At 44.8% G+C, this 27,890-nt stretch overlaps 1 long non-coding RNA gene across 1 annotated transcript in view; it reads left to right on the forward strand.

The window, feature by feature from the left end:
* The window catches only part of LOC110257222, a 407,568-nt gene that overhangs the window by 259,797 nt on the left and 119,881 nt on the right, over positions 1-27,890 (forward strand). Inside the window, exon 4 of the long non-coding RNA XR_002339533.1 lies at positions 26,733-26,804. This is a non-coding gene — a long non-coding RNA (uncharacterized LOC110257222). The remainder of the gene's footprint in view (positions 1-26,732; positions 26,805-27,890) is intronic.

Consider the following 27,890-nt stretch of genomic DNA (forward strand, 5'->3'; position numbering starts at 1 on the left):
CCCCTAGCCTGGGAACCTCCATATGCCGAGGGAGCGGCCCAAAGAAATGGCTAAATAAATAAATAAATAAATAAATAAATAAATAAATAAATAAAATAGAAGAAACCGTTCTAGATTTAGAAGATTTAAATTATCGAGTAGGTTTCCTGTGTACTCACCTGAGGTGGCCACCTGGGTCTGGGAAACATGTAGACACTGGAACTGCGGCCATGCAGAGCCAGGCTGCATTGACACTCAGCCCTCTTTGCACAATCTAAGGCACAGAATGCCAACCAGAACTGTTTCATCCGCCAGCAAGAGAGTCAGAGACTAAGGACAGACTCCCAGGGGGCCTCACGTATAGCTGGCAAGTTGGGCTGATGTGGGTAAGGCCTGGGGGGGAAATGGGTCCTGACAGGAGCAGACAGATACTCTGGACTGGGCTCTGCAAACCACGTGATGGATGCAAATGCCGGGGGGTTATTAAAAAAAAAGAAATTCAGAACAGAAAATACTGCACCAACTTGAATTCTCCAATTATATTTCTTTTCTTTTCTATTTTTCGGGCTGCACCTGCGGCCTATGGAAGTTCCCAGGCTAGGGGTCAAATCAGAGCTGCAGCTGCCAGCCTACACCACAGCCACAGCAACACCAGATCCCTGACCCACTGAGTGAGGCCAGGGATCAAACCTATGTCCTCATGGATACTAATCGGGTTCATTACCACGATTGGAACTCCCCCCCACACATCCAGACCCGCTAATTTAGAAGGCCTCCCCAGCCAGGCTCTACCCCTGTTGTGTGGGTCTGATCTATATTTATGTTGCCTTCAATTTTTGATATTGATCTTGAGCCTTCCCAGTATTTTCTTTGGACAAAGACAGCTCTTCATTATTAACACCATAATCATCCATGTATTATATATTATATATATATATATATATTATATATGTAATCGTACTATATATATATATATGATATACCTATTATCAGTTCTCATGACAAACCCATAACTAAGGAAGTGTGATTATCATTCCATTTTACAGCTGGAAAGACTGAGGCTTGGAGCAGGAAAGTCAGTTGTCTATAGGCTGTCCTAACAGGTTGTAGTGGAGAGAGGTTTTGGGTTCAGACAGTCCAGCCCTCCAGTTGCCCCTCTTTAACTGTATTCTCCTGCCCTAGGGGAGCGAAGTTTTCCAGAACACCTACACTGCGCCTGGCACTTCACACACATTGTCTCATTTAATTCCAGCCACCTCAGAGGTGGGTGTTTGTCTTTTTTGTACAAAGGAAGCTGCTGAAGCCCAGAGAGGTGAAGGGACCTGCCCCAGGCCCCCAGCATAGAAGGGGAAGTGGCGTTCAGATGGCACTTGATCCAAGCAGTGTCCCTCCTCCCTGCAGCAGTGTCCTGTGGCGGCCAGGGGATGTCAGGAGCTCTGACGGCCTTTTCTGCCCTCTGCTGCTGATGCCCTGTCATTCTGCCCTTGGCCCCCTCGCAGGCCCACATCTCCTCCTTCAGAAAAGCAAAGCACCGGATCCAGGCCCCAGCAACTTCCCACACAGCCCATCTGCCGGTCATCAGGCGCCACAACAAATCTGTCTCCATTACTTCTAGCCTTTAGAGAAAGACCATTGGCTGTCTTAAGGCAGGAGTGTTTGTTTGTTTGTTTCCCGTAAAGGGGAAAACAAAAGCCTTCCTGATTCAGCTCAGTTCCCTGGAGGGAGGATGGAGATAGGAGGGGCTGTTTTGCTGGGCACGCTTCTTCCCAGTTTGGCCAGACTCCTCAGAGCTGGATTTCAGAATTTAGAGGTAGGAGAGCAAACAGTGTCTCATTAAAACTTGGGTGCCAGTTTGATTCATTAATCATCTTGCCCTAATACTCCCTGATGTCTGTGCTTTGCTATTAATCACCAGGCTCGTGGGAGAAAGCTGCAGGCTGTCGCTGCTTTCTTTTCTCTTAACCCCTTCTCTACTGCATCCAGAGCTTATAGAATGTGGGCCCGAGACTGAGGGTTTGGAGAGGGTAGTGGGTGCTTGGTCCTGTGGCCTTGCATGCTGAGTAGTTCTGCTTTATTAAGGTCATGGGTCTTCTCACCATCACAGCGATGTGATGGTGACCTGTCATTGGATACCTGCCAGCTGACAGATGCTGGGTCTCACTGAATAGAGATTCCCATTTTACAGATGCGGAAACTGAGGCTCAGGGTCTGGCTTAAAGTCACATCTCTGGTTGGGGTCAAGGGAGAGTCAGAAGTGATGGGTGCCTCACAGCTCTGAGCAGCAGAGGGAGCCCCTGTCCCCTCTGTGTCCCCTCTTTCTGTCCATGGGTGGGCTGCTGAGCAGACTGTGGAGAATGTGTGCCTTGGAGACAGATCTTACGGAAAATCTCAGCTCAGCCACTTTGACCTCCTGGCCTTGGTTAGTTCCTTTATAGGATGGGGATAAAAGTATGTTTCTTTCGGGGCTGTGAGAGTTAAAGGATGAGCTGTAGGAAGCTCCTTGTGCAGTGTAAGCTGCAGATGTTACACCAAAGTCAGTTTTCTTCGAATATTCCCTCCCCTTTAGGGGAACAGCAGACACTTCCCTCTTGAGGAAAGGATCTGACAGCTTTCTTCAGATTAAGTGAGTGGACTGTTATGCTCAGTCACACCCCTCAACTTCCTTCCCAGCACAAAGTTCCAACACAATGTTCACGGCAGACAGACATCAAGCCCCAGTGCCTTTGCACAGGCTGTGCCCTCTGCCTGGAATGCTCAAGCTCCCATCCACTGTCACCTGTCGAACTCCTACTCATTCTCCAGGTCCAATTCAACTTTCTCCTCTGCTGAGAAATCCTTTCTGATCCCACTTATCAGAATTAGTTGTTTTCTCAGCCCAGGAAGAAGGGAGCTGATTGACACAAAGCCTGCCAACAACTGGGCCAGTGCTTCTCCCATTCTCTCAGAGACTTCTGTAATTAATTGCCCTGCTGGAACATGTCTGAATTTTCCTGGATCAATGGGAACTAATGAGGTGTCAGGGAGCGGGGCTATGCAAAGGAAGCACTTGAAAATCGGGTTTTTTTTTTTTTTTTTTTAAATATCAAACTTACCCCCCAGACTTTGAAAAACACTCAACTTTTGACTTTTAATTATTTTATAATATTCCTTCACTTTTCAGCACAAATTTGCTCAGGGATCTGAAGTTGCAAACACCCAGATTTCCAAAGATTAAAAACCTCATTTATAAATGAATTTGCTTCCTGATTCACTTGTGTATTTGGCAAATACCAGTCACCCTCTCTGTCCCAGCTCCAATCTGCAAGCAGGGTCATGACCAAGTGCACTGCACAGTTACCCAGACCTTGTGTGCGCTTTAGAAGGAAGCTCCAGGAGGGAGCCACTGGCTGCCTTGTTTTTCTCATATCTTCTCCAGATTCTATTCATGATCTCATGATACTATGGTGGTTGGGGTGGGATACTTGAGAAGTGATATTTGTCTTTTGAAGTCACTTGGAATGGTTTCTTTCGGTGTGGCTATGCCACCAACTGGACACAGTTCATTTAACCCTGAGTTTTAGGGATGTATTTTATATTTCACTTTGTCATATCATTATGTACAATATGCACATGTTTCCTAAGTCAAACCTGCAGAAAGTAGCACAGAGAAAGTCTAGGTTATACCCTTGACCCTTCACCTGGGTCACGTTTTTCCTCTGCAGGGAAGCATTTTAAAATTATTGTAGACCTTTCCATTATTCTTATAAATATAATTATGTATGTATATGTGTTTACACACAAAACATACACATATATGTAAATATATGCAAATACACGAATATGTATTGCTTTATCTTTATTTGCAACTGTGTATCTTTTTTCTTTACCTTTCAATATGCATACATCTGTGCTCTGAGGCACCTCTATTCACATCCTTCCTTTCTTAGACGACTGGTAACATCATACACACTTGGTTTGCCTTATACTTGTCACCTAACAGTGCATCTGGCAGGCCACATGGGTGGTAAATAGCAGTCTTCCAAATTCCTTTCAACAGCTGCCCTGGACCCCGTTGGTGACTGTGCCCTTAGTTTCTCTAGCCAGGCCCCAGGATGATGGACATTCGAGGTATTTCCAATCCTTTGCTCTATTTTGTAGCCCCTAATTTATTTTTATTTGCATTTGTATCTTTTCTTGGGGGGGGGGCACACTAGCAGCATATGGAGGTTCCCAGGCTAGGGGTCCAATCGGATCTGTAGCTGCCGGCCTACACCATGGCTACAGCAACACAGGATTGGAGCTGCGTCTGCGACCACAGCTCATGGCAATGCTGGATGAGGCCAGGAGTCGAACCTGCGACCTCATGGATGCCAGTCAGATTTTTTTCTGCTGAGCCACAACCAGGAACTCCTTGCATTTGTATCTTTTTTCTTTACCTTTTAAACTTGTTTTTATTTTGTTTCAATTCATCTCATAAGTAGTATAGTTTTAGATTTGACTTTATTAATCAATCTCTGGAAAATCTTTATTTAACCAGTGAGTTAACACCATTTGTATCTATTTACTGATGTGACTGATATGTCTGGCTTCAGTTTTGCCATATTGTTGCACATGTCTATAAAGTCGTATACATACACAGGTTATTTATAGGTATTTCCTTTGGTCTATTCTATTTGCCTCTATTGTTTTATCTCCCTGTGTGTCTGTAGATTTTGGTATTTAGAAAACTTTGAATGTTTGTTCTAACTGTTACCTTTATCTATTTATATAATTCCCTTTTTTCTCTTGTTCTTTTTCTCTCTCCACTTTCTCTCCTTCCTTCCTTCCTCCCTCCCTTCCTTCCATCCTTCCTTTCCTTCCTTCCTCCTTCCTTCCTTCCCTACCTGCCTTCTTATTCTTTTTCTTGCTTCCTTCTCTCCCCCCCACCTCTTTCTGTTATTATCTGTTGGCTTCCTACTGTGAATACTATTGACACTTGCTAGTAACCTCTTCTCCCCCTCTATTCCCTCTCCCCAACATGTCCTTTTATTCTTGATAAGTACCTACATGGCACTAAGTGAGCTCACCCTGCTGTTCCTAGATTGTCTTCATTCTCCCATATGTCCTCCTAATCTTCTCTCTTCCAACCTTAATTTAGTCTTAGACCAAAGGAATATGTAGGACTATGGACCTAAGTTTTACCTCTAGTAATATACACAGAAATACATTTATATGTACAGATATCTTTATAAATTGGTAATATGTGTGTACATACACTTTTTAAAAATTACCGGTAATTACCATTGGATGGCGGATGGTCATCACCAGCCCTTCAGCTATGGTCCTTTAGTCCTTTCAGTTTCTGCAGCTGGTCACTTAGTGCTCCCGGGAGCAGAACCCTGAGTTCTGGTGTGAACATGACAGGTTGCCTATTGCCTTTATATTTGAAGGTCAGTACAGCTGCACGTGATGTTTGTGGCTCTCTCTCTTTTATCTTCAGTACCTTCAACATGTTTATCCATGTCTTCTGGAACAAAGCAGTACTTTGAAAGTCTGCAGTTTTTAATGACCCAACCTCAAATGGGATATCCTGTTGCTTCTGCTGTATTCTATTAATTAGAAATAAGGAGTTCCTTTGTGGTTCAGTGGTTTAATGATCCAGCCTGGTCACTGCTCTGGATCAGGTTGCTGCTGTGGGCTCAGGTTTGATCCCCAACCCTGGAACTTCCCAATGCCATGGGTACAGCCAAAAAAAAAGAAGAAGAAGAAGAAGGAAGAAAGAAAAGAAATGAGTCAACAGATCCAGCTAAGACTCAAGGAAACGGGATCACACAAACGCTGGAACATCAGGAGACCAGGATCCTTTGGGGTCGGCTAAGAGGCCACCTACCATACCATCATGTTAACTCTAAAAACCCCCAAATGAAACGACTCTAAATAAGTTGGAGAGTTTATTTCAGTATTGCTACTGCCTCCATGTGTCTACCTCAATTTCCTTCAAATACAGAGAGAATGCTTTCTTTGACCTGTTGATACAAATTCCCCATTCTTTTTGCTTTCTACTTACTTTAATTTTTTTTTTTTTTACACAATCTTCCTTCACATTGCATGGATGAAACTTGCTTGCCATGTGGAGAGGAGCCATTTCATCCCGAAACAGAAGGCTTCCCCTGGGTCTGTGAACACGGTAGCCCACCACCTGACATGAGTGTGTTATTTTCTCTTATTTGTGGGCATTTTATCCAGGGAAATCAGGGCAAGGATGATGTTCCAGACACAAAGGTCGTGAATTGCTACTCATCCCTTGCTCTTTCACATCCACTGCATGCTCACAACCCTCTCTGAGGTCAATGGTATGTCCTGTTTTACAGATGGGAGGTGATGACTAAGGTCACACAGCTGATTTGGTGGCCTGGCTAGAACTCAAAAGCAGATTTGGGGGTGGGATGAAGAGGGAGACTAAAACCTATCCTGATTTCCATGTAATTATTTCTGGGTTTGGGTTTTGATTTTTTTTTTTTTTTTTTTTTTTTTTTTTTTTTTTTGGCCGCTCCTGCAACACGAGGAAGTTCCCAGACCAGGGATTGAGCCTGCTCTACTGCAGCAACCTGGGACAAGGGAACTTCCTCTACTGCCTCATTTGTTCGCTTAAAGCCATTGCTTGAACTATTGCCTCCTGTAGAGTCTTTCCTAATTTGGACTTTAAAAAAAAAATGCCCCTTCCAAAAAAATGTAAACTTTAGTTTTTTATTCACAGTGGATCTGGCATTCATATCCTCCTTAATTATGTCTCTGTGTTTCTTCAAAATGTTGTTGAGCAGAGGAGAAATATTGAGTAAGCCTTAACCATAATCCCTGCCTGATGAAATGGATCTCTTCCCCTAGGGTGGACCAACAGAGGGCCTTAGGAGGCTAATTGAGAGTCTCAAAACATTTTAGTAGAGGGCAAAATACTGACAAATTGAAAGCACATTTATAATGACTGTCTCCTAAAAGTTCTGTTAAGTTTGTGAGCCTTTTGAAGGAAAATTTCTCCAATTACATATATATCAGATTATAATGGTGACAATGTTCTATTCTTAGGTACTTTGGATGCTGATAAATTTAAAATTGTAAATGTGATTCATTTTACTTGATTTTGCTTTTTAGAAATATTAATAGTTTTCACTTACAGAGCACTTACTCAGTACTGGCATCTCTGCTAAGGCTAAGAACTCCAGCAGATTAGGAGAGACTATTATCCTGGTTTAAAGATGAGGAAATTGAGACTTAGAGAGCTTAAGGACGTTGGCAAAGGTTACACACTGAGTAAGTGGTACCACCAGGATTCGAGCTGAGGTGGGCCTGACTCTGGGGCTGGCCCCTGACTGAGTGACTATGTTGAGACCAGTGAGCTGGGAGGGGAGGAAGTATGAACACTCAGTCTGCTTAGTGGTGACAAAGTCTTATCTAGAAAATCACTTCTTGGAGTTCCCATCCTGGCTCAGTGGTTAACGAGTCTGACTAGGAACCATGAGGTTGCAGGTTCCGTCCCTGCCCTTGCTCAGTGGGTTAAGGATCCAGCATTGTCATGAGCTGTGGTGTATGTTGCAGATGCGGCTTGGATCCCCTGTTGCTGTGGCTCTGACATAGGCTGGCGGCTACAGCTCTAAGGGTCAGACCTCTAGCCTGGGAACCTCCATATGCCACAGGAGTGGTCCTAGAAATGGCAAAAAGACCAAAAAAAAAAAAAATAGAAAATCACTTCTCTACAGGTCCCTGTTCATTAGGACACAGGTTCTCCACCCCCGTCTTCCTTCCCTTCTGTTGCCTCTGCCCTCTTAGCTGGGTCTGCTCACCTCTGCCTCCATGGAGTCAGCTAACCACATGCAGGCAGCATCGCCTAGAGGATCCTAATCTTGACTTGTCATAGCAGCTGCGTGTCTTTGGTCCAACTATTTAATCTCCTTGAGCTCCAGTTTCTCTCTCTCTAAGACAATGATAGTAATAACTCTTACTCTGTATGGTTATTGGAAGATAAAATGGAATGATGTGTATAAAAAAGGAAAGCATAGAGCCTGGCGTGTGGTAAGTACTTAATGAATAAAAAATAACATTGGGAGTTCCTGATGTGGCTCATTTGTGACGAACCTGACTAGTATCCATGGGACAAGGGTTCAATCCCTGGCCTCGTTCAGTAGGTTAAAGATCTGCTGTTGCTGTGGGCTGTGGTGTAGGCCAGCAGCTGTGGCTCCACTTCAACCCCTAGCCTGGGAATTTCCATATGTCATGCGTGTGGCCCTAAAAAGACCACAAGAAAAAGAAAAGAAAAGGTAGCATTGGAGGTCCTGCCATGGCTCAGTGGGTTAATGATCTGGCTTGTCTCCGTGGAGGTGCTGGTTAGATCCCTTGACGGACCCAGTGGGTTAAGGATCCAGCGTTGCTGCAGCTGTGGCATAGGTGGCAGCTGTCTCAAATTTGATCCCTGCCCGGGGAGCTTCCATATGCCATGGTGTGGCTGTAGAAGGAAAAAGAAAAAAATAAAAGTAGCATTAAAATAATCTGTCTAGGAATTCCCATTGTGGCACAGTGGAAAAGAATCCAACTAGGAACCATGAGGTTGCGGGTTTGATTCCTGGCCTCGCTCAGTGGGTTAAGGATCTGGCATTGCCATGAGCTGTAGTGTAGGTCACAGATGCGGCTCGGATCCTGCATTGCTGTGGCTATGGTGTAGCTCTGATTGGACCCCTAGCCTGGGAACCTCCACATGCCGCTGGTGTGGCCCTTAAAAAAATAATAATAATCTATTTACCCGTCTATCCATCTACCTGTCTATGAATTTATGCTGGATTTATCAAGGAAATGTTGCAGGAAAGAAAATCATGGACTTGGAGAAGAGACTTGTGGTTGCCTGATGGGAGGGGGAGGGAGTAGGAGGGATCGGGAGCTTGGGCTTATCAGACACAACCTAGAATAGATTTACAAAGAGATCCCACTGAATAGCATTGAGAACTATGTCTAGATACTCATGTTGCAACAGAAGAAATAGTGGGGGAAAAACTGTAATTGTAATGTATACATGTAAGGATAACCTGACCCCCTTGCTGTACAGTGGGAAAATAAAATTAAAAAAAAAAAAAAAGAAATAAACTTTGCATCTCTCTTTAAACTATCACTGTATTCACTGATTAATTTAAAATACAAATCAAGTTTTAAAATACAATTTTTTTAGGGCTGCACTTAGGACATTTGGAAGTTCTCAGGCTAGGGGTTTGAGCTATAGCCGCCGGCTTCCGCCACAGCCACAGCAACTCAGAGCTGCGCCTGTGAGCTACACCACAGCTCATGGCAACGCTGGATCCTTAACCCACTGTGCAAGGCCAGGGATCAAACCCACGTCTTCATGGGTACAAGTCAGGTTCATTACCACTGAGCAATAACAGGAACTCCTCAAAACACAAATTTATTTTATTTTCTGAGATGCAGATGCCCCATTTGAGCCCTTTACTATCATTTCTTGGAGAGTATTCCAGTTTTGTTCCAAGGCAGATATTTGGGTGGGATGGAGTGGGATCAAAGCAAGGACAGCCAGCTCTGGGGTGTGATTTTGCATCTGCCCACATCTCTTCTGAGATTACAAACATGTATGAAGGTTCTAGGCAAGGATGACATCCAGCTAGTTTGCACGGTAGAGTAGTCTTGACTACTAAGAGCTAATGTCTATTCTGACTGGATGCTCTGTGTTAAACATTTCTTGATATTCTCCCTGGTTCTGAGTGGTCTCCATGGTCTGGAGCTGGAAGCTTCCACCCCAACTAATGCCCGGAGTTTTGGCAGCAAGTACAGAAATATAGAACATTTTTCAAGTGCTGCTGTTTGGAAGGTGAGATTGGGGTCTCCGAGGAGTATGCGAGTTCCATGGACTACCCTATATGAACTTGATCCACCCCCGAGGGCATGCGTTTGGAGTAGAGCAGTGACACTGAGGAATGTATTCCCTGGCCAGCCAGTAACTCTTCCCCAATAACCATCAGAGCTGAAAGAAAGTCTCAAGAGGTTATTTCATCAGGCCCTAGTGCATATGAGACACTCCTGGGAAACTTGTGAAAATGCAGATCTTAGAGCCTCACTAGAGTGATTTAGTCAGTGTAAGGCAGAGCCTTAGAAAGACACATTCCTAGGAAGCACATTGGGTGTTTCTCATACTGATGGTCTTTGGACCACTCTAAGAACTACCTACCTATGCAGCTGTCCTACTTTGCAGGTGAGGAAAATTGCTCAAGGCCACATAGTGAGCTTGCGGTGGGAATTGGCTTCCCAGCTGGTGAGCTCCTTCAGTCTCAACCAGGGTTGTCATCAGGCTATACAGGGCTCAGGAAGACAGGAAGTTCCAGGTTCTGGGGCCTGGGAGAATTGTTAAAACGCAAAGACTGAGAAATACGGACAGGTAAAGCAGCAAAGAAATTATGGGTAGGAAGTGCCAGCTGAGATCTCACTGGGAGTAGGGAGGGGGTCCAGATCTTACAGAGGATTCATTCTGCCCCACGTCCGGCTCCCTTTGGGCCTGAGAGACAGCGGTTTTATCCAGTTTTATAAAAAGAAAGATGAGATTCCCAGAGAGAAAGTGACTTGCCCAAGAGCATAGTAAAACTAGTAAGAGAAAGAGTCAGGAAATTGATGATGATGATGATAACGATGTACAATGACAGTGGGTACATTGATGACCGCGAGGGTGGGGATGATGGTAGCTACATTGATAATGGTGGTGGTGATGAGGGTGATGGTGGTGACATGGATGATGGTGGTATCGTGGTGGTGGTGATGGTCGTGGTGGTGGCGATGCTGGTGGTGGTGAGAATGGTGGTGGTGGTCATGGTGGTGGTGGTGATGGTCGTGGTGATGGTCGTGGTGGTGGCGATGCTGGTGGTGGTGAGAATGGTGGTGGTGGTGATGGGATTGACAGCCGTAAAGACGTGATCATGACAATGATATTCACAAGCAAGGGTAATAACTGTCGTTTCTAGAGCTTGACCCCGGTCAGCCCCTGTATTAAGAACACCACAGCCGTTATTTCATTGACTCCACATCCAGCTCTAAAAAGTAGATGTTTAGCACCAGGCCTTTCCACTCTACATTTAGGCTATTTAATAATATATTAACTACACTGTCCTCTTGCCACAGAGGAAGTAATCAGGGGGTCATCATGCTCTTGTTCTCCTTTAAAACTTTGGGGGGAAGAAACTAAGGGGGAGCTGAAAACTTAAAGTTCTGACAATGTTAAAGTCACCCAAGTGAACGGAGGAGCAGATAGTGATGGAATCTGCTTGCCAGGACTATATAAATAGCAACTTGTACCTACACTGCACCTCATCTGCACACATCAAAAAGCACATTAGAAGAACATTAAAATGTCAAGTGGGTTAAATCTGAAATGTGACCTACCTTATTATCTTGTGAGGGGGAAAAAGCTGTCAAGTGCTCAAATCCTCCCAGCTGTTTTGGGTATGTGGGGGGCTGCTGCGGCTCTTCTGGGAGACTTGCCAAGAGCCACTCCTAAGGGAGCCAGAGTTGTCTAGGGCACGATCCACTTTCACAGTCATAGCTCTGGCCTGAAAGTTTGGGGCGATTACTGTAGGGAGGCTTCTCTGGGTGTCTTTTCCATGAACGTCCATGTCGCTTCCAGTGGTTTCTTTCACGGTGTGGCCCCTGTAGGTGGCACACAGCTTCCCAGCTGCCCCTCCCACCAGGGCCTTTGGACTTGCTCCCTTTTTTCCCCCTCATTTTTAAAAAGTTTTATTGAAGTATAGTTGATGTACAGTATTGTGATAGCTTCTGATGTACAACAAAGTGATTCAGTTTTACATGTACATGCAGCCATTCTTTTTCCAATTCTTTTCTCAAATAGACCATCACAGAACTTTAGGTGGAGTTCTCTGTGCTATACAGCAGGTCTCCATTGGCCAGTCATTCCATATGCCTCAGTGTGCATATGACAATCCCAAACCCCCAGGGACTTGTTTCTGGTTAAGGTTACACAACCAGTTGCTTTGGGGAATTCTCCCCAGGGGCTTTGTTGAGTTACCAAGATGGAGATGTTGATGAACCCAAACATCTCAAGCAACCCCATCGCCAGTCTCCCTGCTCTCTGGTGGCTACCAAAGTTCTGGCATACCGGGGAGAGTGTATGGATTCAGCAGAGCCAGAAATTCTGATATGAAGACCTGAATTCAAGATAGTTTATACATTGGAGAAATCATCGAAAAGAGGATTACCTAGCACGTCTGACAGAGAGAGGTTCATGGGGTGCTTTGTGGAGGGTCCATCTGTCAGCCACCACTCTGAGGGTCAAGGAGAGGAATATGGGATGTCTAAGCATAGCAGGGCTGTGTGTTTTCTGGCTCCCCCTTGTAGGGATTGTAGGAAAGAGACCAGCTTCTGATGAGAACGGGTAGGGGGGGCAGTGGCATGAAAGGTCAGGGTCCAGCAAAGACCTGGTGTTTACAGTGGAGCGCCACCTGCCGGCTGTCCACCACAGACACATTCTGTCTCTGTCTACAAACAGAGCAACCTGAGCAGATGTAATGACAATGACAATGACAAAGCCGTAGATGGGCTGAGTGCTCCAGACCTAGTTCAAAAAGAACCCAGAACTCAGTATGGATTGCCCTTCCACTGCCAGCCAGCATGTTTCAGATGCTTTTGGCTAAGTAAGTAGCAGCAAAAACTCAAAATGACTTAAATAAAGAAGGTAATATGTTGGCTCAAGTGACTGAAAAAAGTCCAGGATATGGACTAGCTTCAGGTGAGGCTTGACCCAGGGCCTTAGGAGCAATGGGCAACAGGGATGATAGTAACGAACATTTACTGACGTTTTCCTCTTTGCCAGACATTCTCCTAAAACTTTGCATGTTAATTCTCAGGAGAACACATATCTACAGTGAAGTAGATATGATCACATCCTCTTTTTACTGACGGAGAAGTAGAGGCACCAAGAGGTTAACCAACAAAGCCAAGCTCACACAGCTGTTAAGCAGAAAAGCTGGACTTGGAATCTTGTTCATTTGGCACCACAGCACCAGCACTTAACCACAGTACCGTTGGACCAAAACGGAATTGTTGGTTACCCTTGAGGAACTCATATTTCAGCAGAAGAGGCAGAGAAAGAAGATAACCACAAAGCAATGGGAGGCCTGTGATGCCATATGAAGTCATACTGGGATGCACACAGCCCTGCAAATCTATCTGACAGCTCCATCCTCACAGCAGCCTGCATCCAAATCACTCTAGACAAGCAGCCTTTCAACTGTCTGGAGAAACCCTGGTGGTACTAGCTCCAGAAGTCTCCTCTCCAGCTCAGTGTTCAGGCTATTTTTTTTTTTAGGCTACATTTCTCATAATTACTTGCATCTTCTTCAAGAGAAGAATACCCCTTGCCCTCTGGGAGGTTGTGCATTTACCCCAGAGAGATTTCAGCATGGTGGGGAACTCAGGCATCAGCCGAGCCCTGGATGCTGAAGGCATCAGGACAGATGCCAGATGAGCATTTCATGATGTGAGCAGGGGAGAGTGGCAAGGGCAGGGCCTGGAGTCAGATCAGCGTGCACTAGGATCCCAGCTTGACCACTTCCTAGCTCTGTGACCTTGTGCAAGGCACGTCTCCCGCCTGAGCCATCCTTTTCTCATCTGAAATGGAGTCAATAATACCTCCCTTTACCATGTCAGGATTAAATGTAGTAAGATGTACAGATTCTTCTTTATCTGTTTTTTTTTGTGTTTTGTTTTTTGGGGTTTTGGGCCTGGCCCATGTGGAAGTTCCTGGGCCAGGGATCAAAACTCGCAACCTGCGCCACAGCAGCAACCTGAGCAGATGTAATGACAATGACAATGCCATATCCTCAACTCACTACACCACAAGGGTACTCCCAGATTCTTTAAAAAAAAAAAAAAAATATATATATATATATATACACACACATGTATGTATATATATGTGTGTATACACACACACACACATATATATATATCTCAGAAACTTTTGTGCATTACCTGGTACTTATTAAATATTCCATTTAATTGATATTGCTGAAACTTAAAAAAATTTATTGTAGTTGATGTACAATTCTGTCAATTTCTGCTGTACTGCAAAGTGACTCAGTCATACATATATTCCCTGAAGCAGTCCATGATTTAGAAACACAGCAGACCCTCTTTATTCTTGGACATGACATCTGAGGTTGCTTCGCTCGTAACCTCAATCTAGGGTCCAGCTGTTGAAATCTTAAAACTAGTTGTGTTGTTCACTCCTCACGGTTGTGAATGAGGTAGTTCCTAGTTAGGGTCTGGGAGGTCAATTAAAATCATTCATTTTGTTGAAAAGATTGTATGTTTCTGCTGTACTCATAAATCTGGGAACTGGAGTTCTCATTGTGGCTCAGTGGGTTAAGGACCCAATGCTGTCTCTCTGAAGATTTGGGTTCAATCCCTGGCCAAAGTGGATCAGAGATCCGGTGTTGCCACAAGCTGTGGCATAGGTCACAGATGCGGCTCAGATCTGGTGTTGCTGTGGCTGTGGTTTACGCTGGCAGCTGCAGCTCCAATTTGACACCACCCCCCCCCCACCAACTCCAGGAACTTCCACATGCCAGGGGTACAGCCATAAAAGGGGGAAAAAACCTAGGGACAGTCTCATGATTCACTCTACGTGGATGCCAGGCACTTATATAACCAACTAATTAAGCATAACGTGGAAACGACTTTAGTTGGTTGTTGTAATTTGCTAATTTACTCATACAGGGAATATTTACAGAGTATCTACTATATGCCAGGCACAGTTCTTACTGCTGGGGACACAGCAGTAAAACAAACAGGCAAAGAGACACGTCTCACCAAGTCTAGTTTCTCAGAGCTTTTCCTGATTTTTCCAGAGCAGGGTGGGAGACCTGCTGGAGGACAAGCCCAGCGGGGAGGCCAGGCAGGAGGCTGTTTGGCTGAACATGTTAACTCCCAGTGAGATACTAGGGGTGTTGGGTCAGAGGTCGTGTGGTAGGACTGGTGGGGGGTGCTGGGGGTGGGGAGGTGAGGGTCACCAAGGGAACCTGGAAGCTTTATCCAGAGAGTGACCTTGGGGTTGTATCAGGCGTGGTGGGGGTGGGTGGGGAGCTTCCCACTGACTGCATTTGTGCCCAGCCCTGGGGATGTCTGGGGCCATTTGGGTGATTAGCTGCGCAGTAACACGCACCCACCCCTAGGAGAGCTCTGAAGGTAAAATTTGACCACATGCAAAACAGGAAAAATGAAAAGCCCCACACTTGGTTCTTACACTTGGCCACAATGAAAACCCCCCCTGAAGTTCAGTACCATTGTTAAATCCACCTCCTAGCTCTCTGATTTGTCTGCCTTTTGGCAGTCAGGGACATCTTCTAAAGCCTAAATTTAATCAAGCTTGTCTGTCTTTTTTTTTTTTTTTTTAATGCCTTCAGGAAAACATTCAACCCCATTACTTGAATGTAACAACAAAAGGCTTATTGCTTTCTGCTTCTACTCCAGCCTCCTGTCCTCCACCTGCCCTGTACTCAAACATCCCAGTTTGCTCATTACGCCCTCTACTGGCAAGGCCCTGTTCTACCATGGCTCCCTGGCACACTCCTACCTACCTCAAGACCCAGTTCTAAAAGCCCTTGCTGAAAAAGATTCTCAGATTCTTGCAAGCAGAGCAAAACACTCCCCACTTTGCCTGACTTGGAGGGTTTGTGCATCCTTTGGGAGACAGCTTCCCTGCTGTTCTGCCCTCACTGAAGAGCTGAAAATGAATTATAGGGTGTCTGAGCCCTGAGGGGTATGTGTGTATGTTGGGGGGTGGGGGTGAAAGGTGCTATGAGGACCAGGATGAATAGCAGCATGAAGGTGGACCACTGTGAGAAGAAGGGGTGTGGGCCCTCTGAATCAGCACTAGCGGCAGAGTGAGACAATGAGTTCATCCATGTCTCCTTTGTCTCTCGTCTGCACAGTTTTGCACAGACCCATGGGCTTGGCACCTGTTTTCAGAGCCAGAGAATTCCCTGCTACCCTCATGAGGCCACCTCCTCAAACATCTTCTTGATCAACCTGTATCTCTTCCCATGTGACAGTCACCCCTCATCTGAAGGATGCATTAGGTGCTATGGGGACATTGAATTAAAACCCATAATTCTTTCCCTCGGGGAAGGTCCTGTCTCCTGCAAGAAGTGGAATAACAGTCATGGTTTGGATATTAAGAGTTTTAGGCATTTCTGTGTTCAGGTAATTGATGGCACCACAACATCATGGAGTCGGGAGAGCTGTGTGTCCCTGCAGGGTGGCATGGATTCCCAAACTTTGGGATTTGACTCCTTTTGATTTTATTTGGCCTCATGACATGGCTTCCCTCTTCCACCCCTGAAATGTGCTTCCTGACACACACGCACACATGCGTGCGTGCGCGTACACGCACACACTCATTTACTTAAAGTGAATTGAAATGACAAGGAAATTTGCCCCCACTCCCCCTCTAAGTCGAGGTACCGCAGAGGGTCACAGAGTCAGGGCAGGGAACCCAGCTGGCAGTGACGAGCGAGCAGGGGAAGCTTGTGTCAAAGCCTCCTTTCTATCCTCACCTCCCATCCTGCCCCAAATAGCAGGACCAGCAGGACCTGGCTTGGGGCCCATCAGGCTTCAGTTCAAAACCCAGCTCTGTCTGCTCTTTGTTGCGAGATTGTAGGCAAGCCGGTTCCCTTCTGAGCCTCAGTCTCCTCCTCAGTGCAATGGGACTGGTGCTGCAGTACCTCCCACCCCCACCCCTTGCAGGGTTCACAGGGAAGTCACAGGGCGGGGAGGGGTAGAGGCCTATGGTAAAAGCTCTGCAAAATGGTAACTGCTCATAATACAGTCCCAGATCCCAGCTCTGGCAAGACTCCCACACTCACTTTCCATATGCTTTTCATGCACAACCTCTTTAGTGTCACGGGAAAGGGATGTGGGCGCTTGGTCACCTCAGGTTTGAGACTGGATGACTGTGTTACCTGCTAGGGCTGCTTTAACAAAGTACCACAGACTGGGTGGCTTAATCTACAGAAACTGATTTTCTCGAAATTCTGGAGACTGGAAGTGCAAGACCAAGGTGTCAATAGGGTTGGTTCCTTCCAAGGACCCACTGGCTTGCAGATGGCCCTCTTCTCCCTGTGCTTTTTGTGTGTGTGTGTGTGTGTGTGTGTGTGTGTGTGTCTTTTTAGGGCTCCTCACCTGCATGTATGAAAGTTCTTGGGTTAGGGGTTGAATTGAAGCTACAGCTACCAGCCTACTCCATAGCCACAGCAACGTCAGATCCTTAACCCGCTGAGCTAGGCCTGGGATCGAACTCACGTCCTCATGGATAGTAGTAGGGTTCTTAACCCACTGAGCCACAACAGGAATTCCTTAATCTCCTCTTCTTATAAGGACATGGACGCAGATCAGATTGAACTAGGGCCCACCCTAATGACCTCATTTTAACCAAATTACTGCTTACAAGGCATAATCTCCAAATAGCATCATATTCTGAGGCTCTGGGGGTTAGGCCGTTAACAGACAAATTTGGGAAGACCCACCTCCCAACCCATAGTCATCAATGAGTTAGCAAGGGGCCCTATGGCATGCTCGGGTCTTCAGGGGAAATGGAGTCTGGAGGGGGTGCAGAGTAAGGGATTCTTGGGCAGTATTCAGTGCCTTTGTCCCCACCAGGGCAGTATTCAGCCCAGTAGTGGATGGGCAGCCAGCCCCCTGCTGTCACACTCGGCCACCCCGTAGACATCTGAGTGGCTGCAGAATATGCCGAATTCAAAGGAGGTGCCTTTCTGTCACGCCCTCCAAGAACTCTCAGAGCAGATGTCTGCTGCTGCAAAGAATGATAAATCAGCGCCCATAATGGGAAAGGCCGGGCATCCTTGGCTCTGTCTATCTGCAAAGGCTTTCAGTCCTTGGAAGGGCTGAAAGGAGCCAAATTAGAGTTCACTTTGAAGATTCAAAAGCTGGAGATGAAACTATTTAGGGCTTGTTTTATTTTTTGTCTTTAGCTTCCCCCCAACCTGCCTCCCCCCACCTCACACCATTACTGCCATAGGCAAGAATTTTGAAGAGCAATTTTCTTTTCAATAGAATTCCTTTTCTTCAAGAATATAAAGTGCAAATTCCAATTTGCTCAACATTCTTAAAGAACCTATTACCTACCAGGTACTGTGCTAGGGCTTTCATTCCTATTATGTCAGTTAACACTCAAAACATCCTTGAGAGAGAGACCTTATGAATCTGATTTTACAGCTGAAGGGAATGGAGACTCCATGGGGAGAAGAAACTTCTCAATGACTCTCTTTGGCAAGTCGACTGAGCCAGAACTTGAGCCAACACAGAGTTCTGAGTCCCTCACATGATGCACCTGACTTTACTGAGGCACTTATTTTGCTTATTTTCCTAGTGCTAGAAGTCCTTGGGCACCAACCTGGGTCTTGAGGTCAGCGTATTCATGGCACAGGTTAGGAGGCAGGTCTTCCCAAATTTGTCTGTGAGCTCTGACCTCACACTCTGGCTTCCACTCAGGATGTGCCCTTCCTTCCCTCTTCCATCCGTTCACCCTGAGCATCTTCCCACATCCTCTTTCTTCTTTTGACCTCCTTATGTTCTCTCCAAATTGTAACAGCTTGACAGTGGGGGCTCGAGGGCATCTGCTGCTCCATAGCGCTCCTCTAGGGAATAAATGCATTCCTCAAACGTCTCCTACGCCTTGAGCATCAGCACTTCTAATTATGTTTGCCATTGGTCTTTATCACAAAATCCAAAAGGCATGCTGGGGAGGGGAGAGAAATAAGCCAAGAAATGAAAGCCATATTCCATGATGTAGAAAGCTTGATGAAATCACTCCTTTGTGAGGGAGGGAAGTAAGATTGAATAAAGCATGGTCATTACTAGCAAAAATATGTTTTATTTATTTATTTTGGTTTCTCTTTTTACTTTTTTAAAATTAAGATATAGTTGATTTACAATGTTCTGCCTATTTCTGCTGTACAGCAAAGTGACCCAGCAGTGTGTGTGTGTGTGTATACATATATACACATTCTTTTTTCTCATATCATCCCCCATCATGTTCTGTCCCAAGAGATTGGGCAGAGTTCCCTGTGCTGTAGAGCAGGACCTTATTGTCAGTCCATTCTAAATATAATAGTTTGCATCTACTAACCCCAAACTCCCTGTCCATCCCACTCCCTCCCCCCTCTCCCTGGGCCACCACAAGTCTGTTCTCCTTGTCTGTGGGTCTGTTTCTGTTTTGTGGATAGGTTCATTTGTGCCGTATTTTTAAATTTCACATCTAAGTGATACCATGTGGTATTTGTCTTTCTCTTTTTGACTTACTTCACTTAGTATGAGAATCTCTAGTTGTATCTACATTGCTGCAAATGGCAAAAAAAAAAATTAAAAATAGGATAGCAGCACAGTTAGATTTGTTCCATGGGTCACTTACTATGTGCCTGGCTCTAAAACTTCTACATGAATTAACTCATTTCCTCCTTATCACTGCTCCATAAAGAAGCACTGCCATCAGCCCCATTTTACAGAGAAAACGGAAGCCCATAGAAGTTGACTAAGTCCTCAAGTTCAAGCAGGTGCAAAGTGGCGGGGCAGAATTTGAATGCAGATATTCTGGCTCCAGAGCCCATGCTCTCAATCAAAAAGCAAAGTGATCACTATATTACTTTGCTGAGAACGTTTGGGCCATGCTGCTCCTTTAAGGGTGAGAATAAAGAGAGGAAAATGTTGCCTAAAAATGGAATCCCCCTGCCCGCCCCCCACCAACCTCCTGACTAATTCTCCAAGTATGCTCCTTTCTCTATGGGGTTATGAGGGAAATGCAAAAAGTCTAGGAAGAACATGGAAGCAAAGTTAATGCAACTGCTCCTCCTCCAAAAGTAATACCATTTAAATCACATAAAGAGCTGGGCTCATATTTGCCTGAAAAATATAGAGAGTGTCCCAAAGATCAGGAAAGCAGAATAAAAATATTGACAGACTGGCGCTCCCATTGTGGTGCAGCAGAAACAAATCCGACTAGGAACCATGAGGTTGCGGGCTCGAACCTTGGCCTCGCTCAGTGGGTTAAGGATCTGGTGTTGCCTTGAGCTGTGGTGTAAGTCACAGATGCGACCTGGATCCTGTGTTGCTGTGGCTGTGGTGTAGGCCAGCAGCCGTAGCTCTGATTCGACCCCTAGCCTGGGAACTTCCATATGCCATGAGTTTGGCCCTAAAAAGCCAAAAAAAAAAAAAAAAATTGACAGACTCATGGTAAGAAGAAAGGCTGGTCAATTTTTAACTTGGAAGACAGAAACTGAAATGCCTTGAACAGTTTAAAGGGAGAGAGCCTTGAGCGGCTGACCCCCAATGTCAGATTATTATGATGATCAGCACACAACTTGAAACTAACCATTCAGTCACCCAACTAAGTCCCCTTCTGAATCCAGCCTTCCTAGCAGGGCAGATTTCATGGACTGATTCATTCAACCCCCTCTGGCATGCCTTCCTATCTCGTAGAGGCAGGAAAGCTTGAAACTACATTTCCCAGACTCCCTTGTAGCTCGTGTTCTGTTGGTAACCTGGGTCCACCAAGAAGACTCATCCATGGAAGACTTGGAAAGTGGAAGAAAGCACCTAGTGGAAGCCAGGCAGAGCAGATCTTGTGGCAAGCTTGGTGGCAGGGGAGTCTGGACCTTCCGGGCATCAGTGGTAGGAGTTTTTAGTCGTTCATAATGCCTGAAGAATACCAGCTAGTACAATGGGATTTCCTTTAGAATCATCTCATGGTTTAACTGTGGTCTGAAGGTCTTTGTCCTCTCAAATTTATATGTTAAAATCCAAACCCCCAAAGATATAGGCAGGGTGGGGCCTTTGGGAAGCGATTAGGTCATGAGGGTGGAGCCCTTGTGAGTAGGATTAGTGCCCTTTAAAAGAGGCTCCACAGAACTCCCTGCTCTTTGGGCCATGTGAGGATTCAATGAGAAGTCTGCAGCCCAGAAAGATGGCCTCACCCTCCCATGCTGGCCCCCTGATCTCAGACTTCCAGCCTCCAAGACTGTGAGAAATAAATCCCTGTTGTTTATATGGTACCTTGTCTGTGGTGTTTTGTCAAAGCAGTTTGAATGGACTAAGACACCTGAGTCTGTCTCTTAGCTACCTGTGCCTGGTTTATAGCATCTAAATATGCTTCCCTGGACTGTCTATAAATTCTAAGTGTCAATCAGAGTAAAACTTGCTGCTGTATCAGATAAACCCTCAAGTGTCTCAATGGCTTAATACAAGAGAAGTTTATTTACCTCTTATGTCCGAAGACTGGTGGAGTGTATCAGTGTCAGTCCTGGCTCTGATACTGTACTACAGTTCTGGGAGAAGCATCATCGGGGAAAACCAAGTAAAGGATACATGGGGTCTTCTTGTATGATTCCTTCCAACCGCATGAGAATCTATGATTATCATAAAATAAAATTTTAATTTAGAAATGGAAATAATCATCCTCGTATCACTGATCAGTGCTTCCCTTCCAAGCAGTTATTTAGGAGCCTAGGCTTTTTCCATCCTCAACGTGTGGTCTCTAAGATTATCACTGTTGCCTGCATCAGGCTGATTAAGGTGAAGAGCATGGAGGTTGCATGTGAATTGTCCTCATGATCCAGGCCTGGGCGAGGAGCAGGTCATAACTGCTCACATCTCATTGTCTGGAACTTCGTTACCACATCTAACCACAGGGTTTTTTGTTTGTTTGTTTAATGTAACCTTGACATGTGTACAAAAAAAAAAAAAAAAAAATGAAACAGGAGTTCCCATTGTGACTCAATGGGTTAAGGACCCAACGTTGTCTTTGTGAGGGTGCGGATTTGATCCCTGGCCTCCCTTAGTGGGTTAAGGATACAGCATTGCCACAAGCTGCGGTGTAGGTAATAGATGCAGCTCGGATTAGACCTCTGGCCTGGGAACTTCCCTATGCTGTAAGTGTGGCTGTAAAAATAAAAAGTAGAAAATAAAAAGATGAAACAGATTTGGTGATTAGCTGGACAAGTTCGACATTGTTCTCCGTAAACCGCCGCTGCTCTGTAATAAACTCTGTTCTGCTTCAACTGGCCAGAGTCTGTAGTCTGCAACCAAGAACCGTTTTATAACAGAACACCTTACGTGTTTACCTTGGGTCCTGGACAGTGTGACCAAGATAAGACCGTAACGTCCGATCCCCGTGTCTCTGTAAACCTAGTTCGCTTCCTGAATTCCCATTCTCTTGTGAAAGGCATACTGTACTGGAAAGCTCACTTTGCTTACTTCCTAAGAACTAGCCCAGGGCACTGACAGATTCTCTTGGAACAAAAACCAATATGCCTTGTATAAAATCCAGGAAATGAAAAGAATTCTGTCTTGCCTCCTCCTGGCAATCTGGGAGCCTCTTAATGAAGCCAAATGGCCGGAGGGGGAGAAGCGGGGATGCAGGGAGTTTGAGTCAGCCCCCCATGAAAAGGCACACCAAGCACAGTATGGACTCCGAAAACCCTGTCATCCTGCCTGTCCCCAGACATTAACTGCATACACACCTCTTTGTGGGAGTCTGGTTTCAGCTGGGATTTTTAAAAATGGGGTTGTTCAAAAGTATTCATCAAAATTCCTGGGGCTTGTGATGAATTTGAAATTTCTCCACAAGCTCAACCTTGATAAAGATCTGAAGCAGAACCTGGCATCTGCGAAGAACAGAAGTAGCCTCTTAGCGAACAACCAGTTGTCTAGGTTGTTCCTTTGGGTGGATATATTGTTTAATTTTATTTATATGAAATCATACAATTGCCTTGTAATTTTTTAATTTTTAATTTTAATTTTTTTATTTAATGATTTTTAATTTTTTTTCCATTACAGCTGGTTTAGACAATTGCCTTGTAAAAACACAATTTTCCTTTCTCTGCTTTTCCTTACAGCTAACTTTCTACTTGCCTCCTACTCCAGCTGATCAGCTTTTCTTTTCACTCCAGTGCATGTTATTATATAATGCTGCACTAAGTAGAATCCTTGGTTATGAAAGAAATTAATACTTACCATTTCTTGAAGACCTACTGTGCACTAGACCTTCAGCCAGATGCTTCTATGTGCATCATTTCACTAATCTTTAACTCAGTTCTGTGGTATAAGGATGACTATTTTCACTTTTAAATTAAATTATTATTGTGGGAAAATTATAGATTCATGTGCAGTCGGAAGGAATAATTCAAAGAGATCCCATAAATTCTTTACTCACTTTTCCCCAATGATGCTTTCTTTTTTTTTTTTTTTTTTTGGTGGCTGCAGCCATGGCATATGGAAGTTCCCAGGCCAGGGATTGAACCCATGCCTCAGCAATGAGCTGAGCCACTGAAGAGACAACACTGAATCCTTAACCTGTGGTGCCACAGCAGGAACTCCCCCAGTGATGCACCTTGCAAAACTGTAGTGTAATATCACAAGTGGAATTGACATTGATAGAATATACCAATTTTTGTCAGATTTACTGGTTTTATTTGTACTTGTGTGTGTGTGTGTGTGTGTGTGTGTGTTTGTGTTTAGAGAGCAGACCCCTCACCACAAGGATCCCTTCTGTGGCCCTTTTATAACCATGCCTCCTTCCTTCCTGCCCCCATCTCCTTAATTTCTGACAACCGCTAATCTGTCCTCTGTTTCCATAACTTTGCCTTTTCGAGAATGTTATTGAATTAGGCAGTGTTCTCCAGAGAAGGAGAACTGTAAATGTTATTAAGTGTTTGCAAAATCACCTTACCTTGAGTCCTTGGGTAACTATTAACTAAAGTATTAGATTATTTGGAATACATTAGCCTTGACTGAACAAGGTTAAGTTTTTTGCACTTAGCATCCTTCCTGCTTTCTTCTGAGGTTTCTATCTCTTTTATATCATTCTCCTGTGTATTTATTGTTTTTCCATCTTCCTATGTCTGCGTTTTCTGAGTGCAGGAGCTTCTTGGGGCAGGGTGTTTTCTTTCCCGTCTTGGTAAGTTTGAAGAATAATACGATAACAAGTCCATAAATGCCATTGAAACAAACAAAAAAATGTTTTGTACCAAATATTCTAAAAAGATACAGTGACCTTCACCTCATCTGTCAATCACCTCTGTGCTACCTGCGGTGGGAGGCAATTCAGTAAAGAATGTCAGCTCTGCAGCCCTGCCTGTGTTTACATCTCACAAAGCATCTGAATTTGTCTAGCTACCTTTCCTCCCTGGGCTCAGTTTCCCCATAACAAAAATGACATAATAAAAGAACTTAATGGGAGTTCCCATTGTGGCTCAGCCAGTTAAGAACCCAGCTAGTGTCCATGAGGATGCGAGTTTGATCCCTGTCCTCTCTAGGGGTTAACAAACCAGTGTTGCGGCAAGCTGCAGTGCAGGTCACAGATTTGGCTCTGATTCAGCATTGCTGTGGTTGTAGTGTAGGCTGGCACCTACAGCTCCAATTCGACCCCTGGCCTGGCAACTTCCATATGCTGCAAGTACAGCTGTAAAAAAAGAAAAAAAGAAAGAAAGAAAATTCTTTTAAAAAAAGGGAACTGCCTATAAGGTTGCTATGAAGATGTAGTGCATTAAGCTCGATGCTTGGCACAGCATACACTTAGCTATTGCTACTTTTAGACCAGAGAAGAGGAGGAAAAAATAGTGATAGAGTGAAAAGGAGAGATAAAGAGAAGATTCAGAGATGTAGCTTAGGAGAGGCAATAAAGCAGGTTCCTGGAGAAGGACCCATAAGACGGCTGAGAAACCACAGAGGGGTTTTTGGGGGTGCCCAGGACAGATCTCAGCATTCCCTGTGGAGCGCACTTTGTCATCCCTTCTGTTCACAGCCAACATCTCCAGGAGGCATGGTGGGAAATTCACCAGTGGGATGCTAAAGAGAAAATAGTGTGGGCTGGCAGATAACCACTACAATTCCAGTTAGCCAGAACAAATGGGGGAAACAGGACTGGATGGAGCTGTTTGGTAAAGTGGTGAAAACTCACAGCATGAATAACTTGTTGACGAAAATGAATGAAGTTCCTGTTGCCAGCATAGCAGGAGCTGCCCTGAAATGTTCAAATCTGGTGGTGAGTTATGGCCATTAACGAGAATAGTGGAAATAACATTAGTTGCCATTCACTGAGTGCTTCATATGTGCCAGACACTTTAGAGAAAGTTTTTTGTGACACATCCCATTTTACAGATGAGATGTTGAGGCTGGTGGTGATGATGTGAGTGATGAATCTCGGGGCATCCTGTGAATTTCCAGATTGTGCGGATTCAGAGCCTGTTTCTGTTTTCTTAACTTCTGTGGCCCTGGGGAGGGAAGAGGAGAAAAGTGGGCTTTCTAGACGGCTCACCCCATCTCCCGGCATCTCGAGAAGGAGACTGAACACTTTACCTCCAAATGGGTCACTGCAACTGCTCAGCAGGAAGGTATCGGGAGTCTGATCAGTGAGGATGTGCTAATGGCAGGAGGCCTCAGGCTGTGTTCCTGGGCCTCGGGCTGTCCCTGAAACTGAGAAGTACTGGAGTTTGTGGGAACTACAGAAGGGGGAACAGCAGCAGAACCCAAGCATCAGGAATACAAATCATAAAGCGGATCTACCATTGCTTAAATGACCCAAAGATTTGAAAGACACTTGCTAGAAGCACACTGTCTCAGTTAAGAGTGCAGGGCAAATGTTCTTGGATGATGTGCATTTGGGAAGAGAATGCTATTTCCTAAGCAAATCCACAGAGGATATTTTAAATTTAAAAATAGGTGTGTTGGGAGTGGCAATGATTGACCTATCTTTTCCCTTTTCTTTTTTCATCAGATATTTCTTGTCCCTCTCACTGTATTAGAGCTAAGTCCTTTATTAATAAGTCATTTTTTTTTTTTTTTTGTATTTTTAGAGCTGAACCTGTGGAAGTTCCCAGGCTAGGAGTCGAATCAGAGCTGCATCTGCCGGCCTGTACCACAACCACAGCAACGCCAGATCCTTAACCCCCTGAGCGAGGCCAGGGAATGAATCCATGTTGGGTTCACTACTGGTGAACCACAGTGGGAACTCGCAGTAAGTCATACTTTTTTAAGTTGATAATAACTCAGTTATTTTATAAAAGTTGAGAACCTATTCTTCTTATGTTTTTACTTAGGTTAATCTTTCTTCCTTAGTATTTTAGGTAGAAAAGTTGAAGTGAGGAGTTCCCTTGTGGCCTGCTGGGTTAAGGATCTGGCTTTGTCACTGCCGTGGCTCAGGTTTGATCCCTGACCTGGGAACTTCTGAATGCCATGGGTGCAGCCAAAAAAAGGGGGGGGGGAGAAAGAAAGAAAGAAAAGTTAAGGTGAAAAAAATACATGTGAATCTTCACTATTTTGTTTGAAGCAAGCTCTAAGATAAATTTACAGATAACACTGGTTTCAGGGCTTTTGTAATTCATCAGTATACATTTAAAAAGAGCACATACTGTTGCCTAGTTTACTTTTTCCCTTACTGACTTTTGCGTGGGTTATGACATGTGGTTTCTTTCTCTTTTTTTATTGAAGTGTAGTCGATATACAATGTTATGTTAATTTCTGCTGTACAGCAAAGCGATTCAGTTATACGTATATATATACTTTTTATTTTTGAATATTCTTTGCCATTATGGTTTGACCCTATCTTCTTCCTGATTCCTTTCTTATGGTACTAGGAGGGTCATCTCCATGCATTCTGGGTTGCGTGGATCAGTCTGGTTTCTGCCTGTCATCCTGGCTTATTTATGTCTTCATCCCTTTTCACTCCACAGGGAATCCCAGTTTGGAAGATAGATTATATGCTCTCCCCAGGTCATAGTCAGAAGAACAGACCCATATCCCAGGTAAGACTCAAGTTCACTCGGATACAAGCATGGGTCCAGGGCCCAGACTACTCCCAAGCAAGGTCAATCCAAATCCTCCCCAGGATGCATTTGTGAATTTTTTTTTTTTTTTTTTTTTTTTACTTTTTTAAAGTGTTATCGATGTCTGGTGGAGTTACAAGGTTGTGATCATCTGCTGTTCAACAGAGTGATTCAGTTCTACATAGACACATATCCGTTCTTTTTCAGAGAAGGTGCTTTGTGCTTCTGTGGCTATTTTGTCAAATTTTTTGGTGGCTGCATAGATAGGGCTGCCCAGAAAGGGGGTGAGATGGGCCAGCATACAGATGGATAACAGAGCTGGGAGGTCAGAGACAGAGAGAAAGACAGAGAGAGAGAGAGAGAGGGAACCAATTAACCTTGGGGACATGAGGACACGCTCTATCCACACAGCCATGCTGAACCCTAAAACTCCCAGCACCCAAGTCAATAAATTTGCTTTCATTTTCAACTGGTGGAAATTGAATTTCTGCTGCTTACATGCAACAGAGGGAAAAGAAAAATCAGAATTCTGAAAGGGAATAGACCTCTCTCAAGTTCCTATCAAGGGAATTTGGGCTGAGGACTTGATATGATTCATGTCATTTAATCTTGGCAAAAGTCGTGCCGGGTAGGAATCAGTAACCTCCTTGCATAACTGAAAAATCCAAAATTCAGACTTCAGTGACGTGTTCAGGGTCAAGCCTCACCAGGAAGGGCCTGGCCGGGATAAGCTGTGCAGTTAATGGAAACCCCTGCCTCCTTATTACACCACGTGAATGGGTTTGGCAGGCGGGAGGCCACACCCCTGTTCCCCAGGGTCTTTCCACTGCCCCAAACCAGGCACCTGCACCTTCTTTTGCATTAACGATCTTCTCTTTTTCCCTGAAAAACACCATGCCTGGTGTTTACCCACAGTATGAACGTATCAGTGATCACCATTGATCACGGTAACCTTTGATCTCAGTGACCATGGGCTACTGCAAAAGCCCAACACACAGGGCACTGTGAACACTGAAATGATAGATTGGGAAATGCTTGGTGGGCTGCAACCACACCTGTTGGTTA

Source organism: Sus scrofa, chromosome 16 (genome assembly GCF_000003025.6).
Source record: "Sus scrofa isolate TJ Tabasco breed Duroc chromosome 16, Sscrofa11.1, whole genome shotgun sequence".
Classification (NCBI taxonomy): Eukaryota; Metazoa; Chordata; class Mammalia; order Artiodactyla; family Suidae; genus Sus; species Sus scrofa.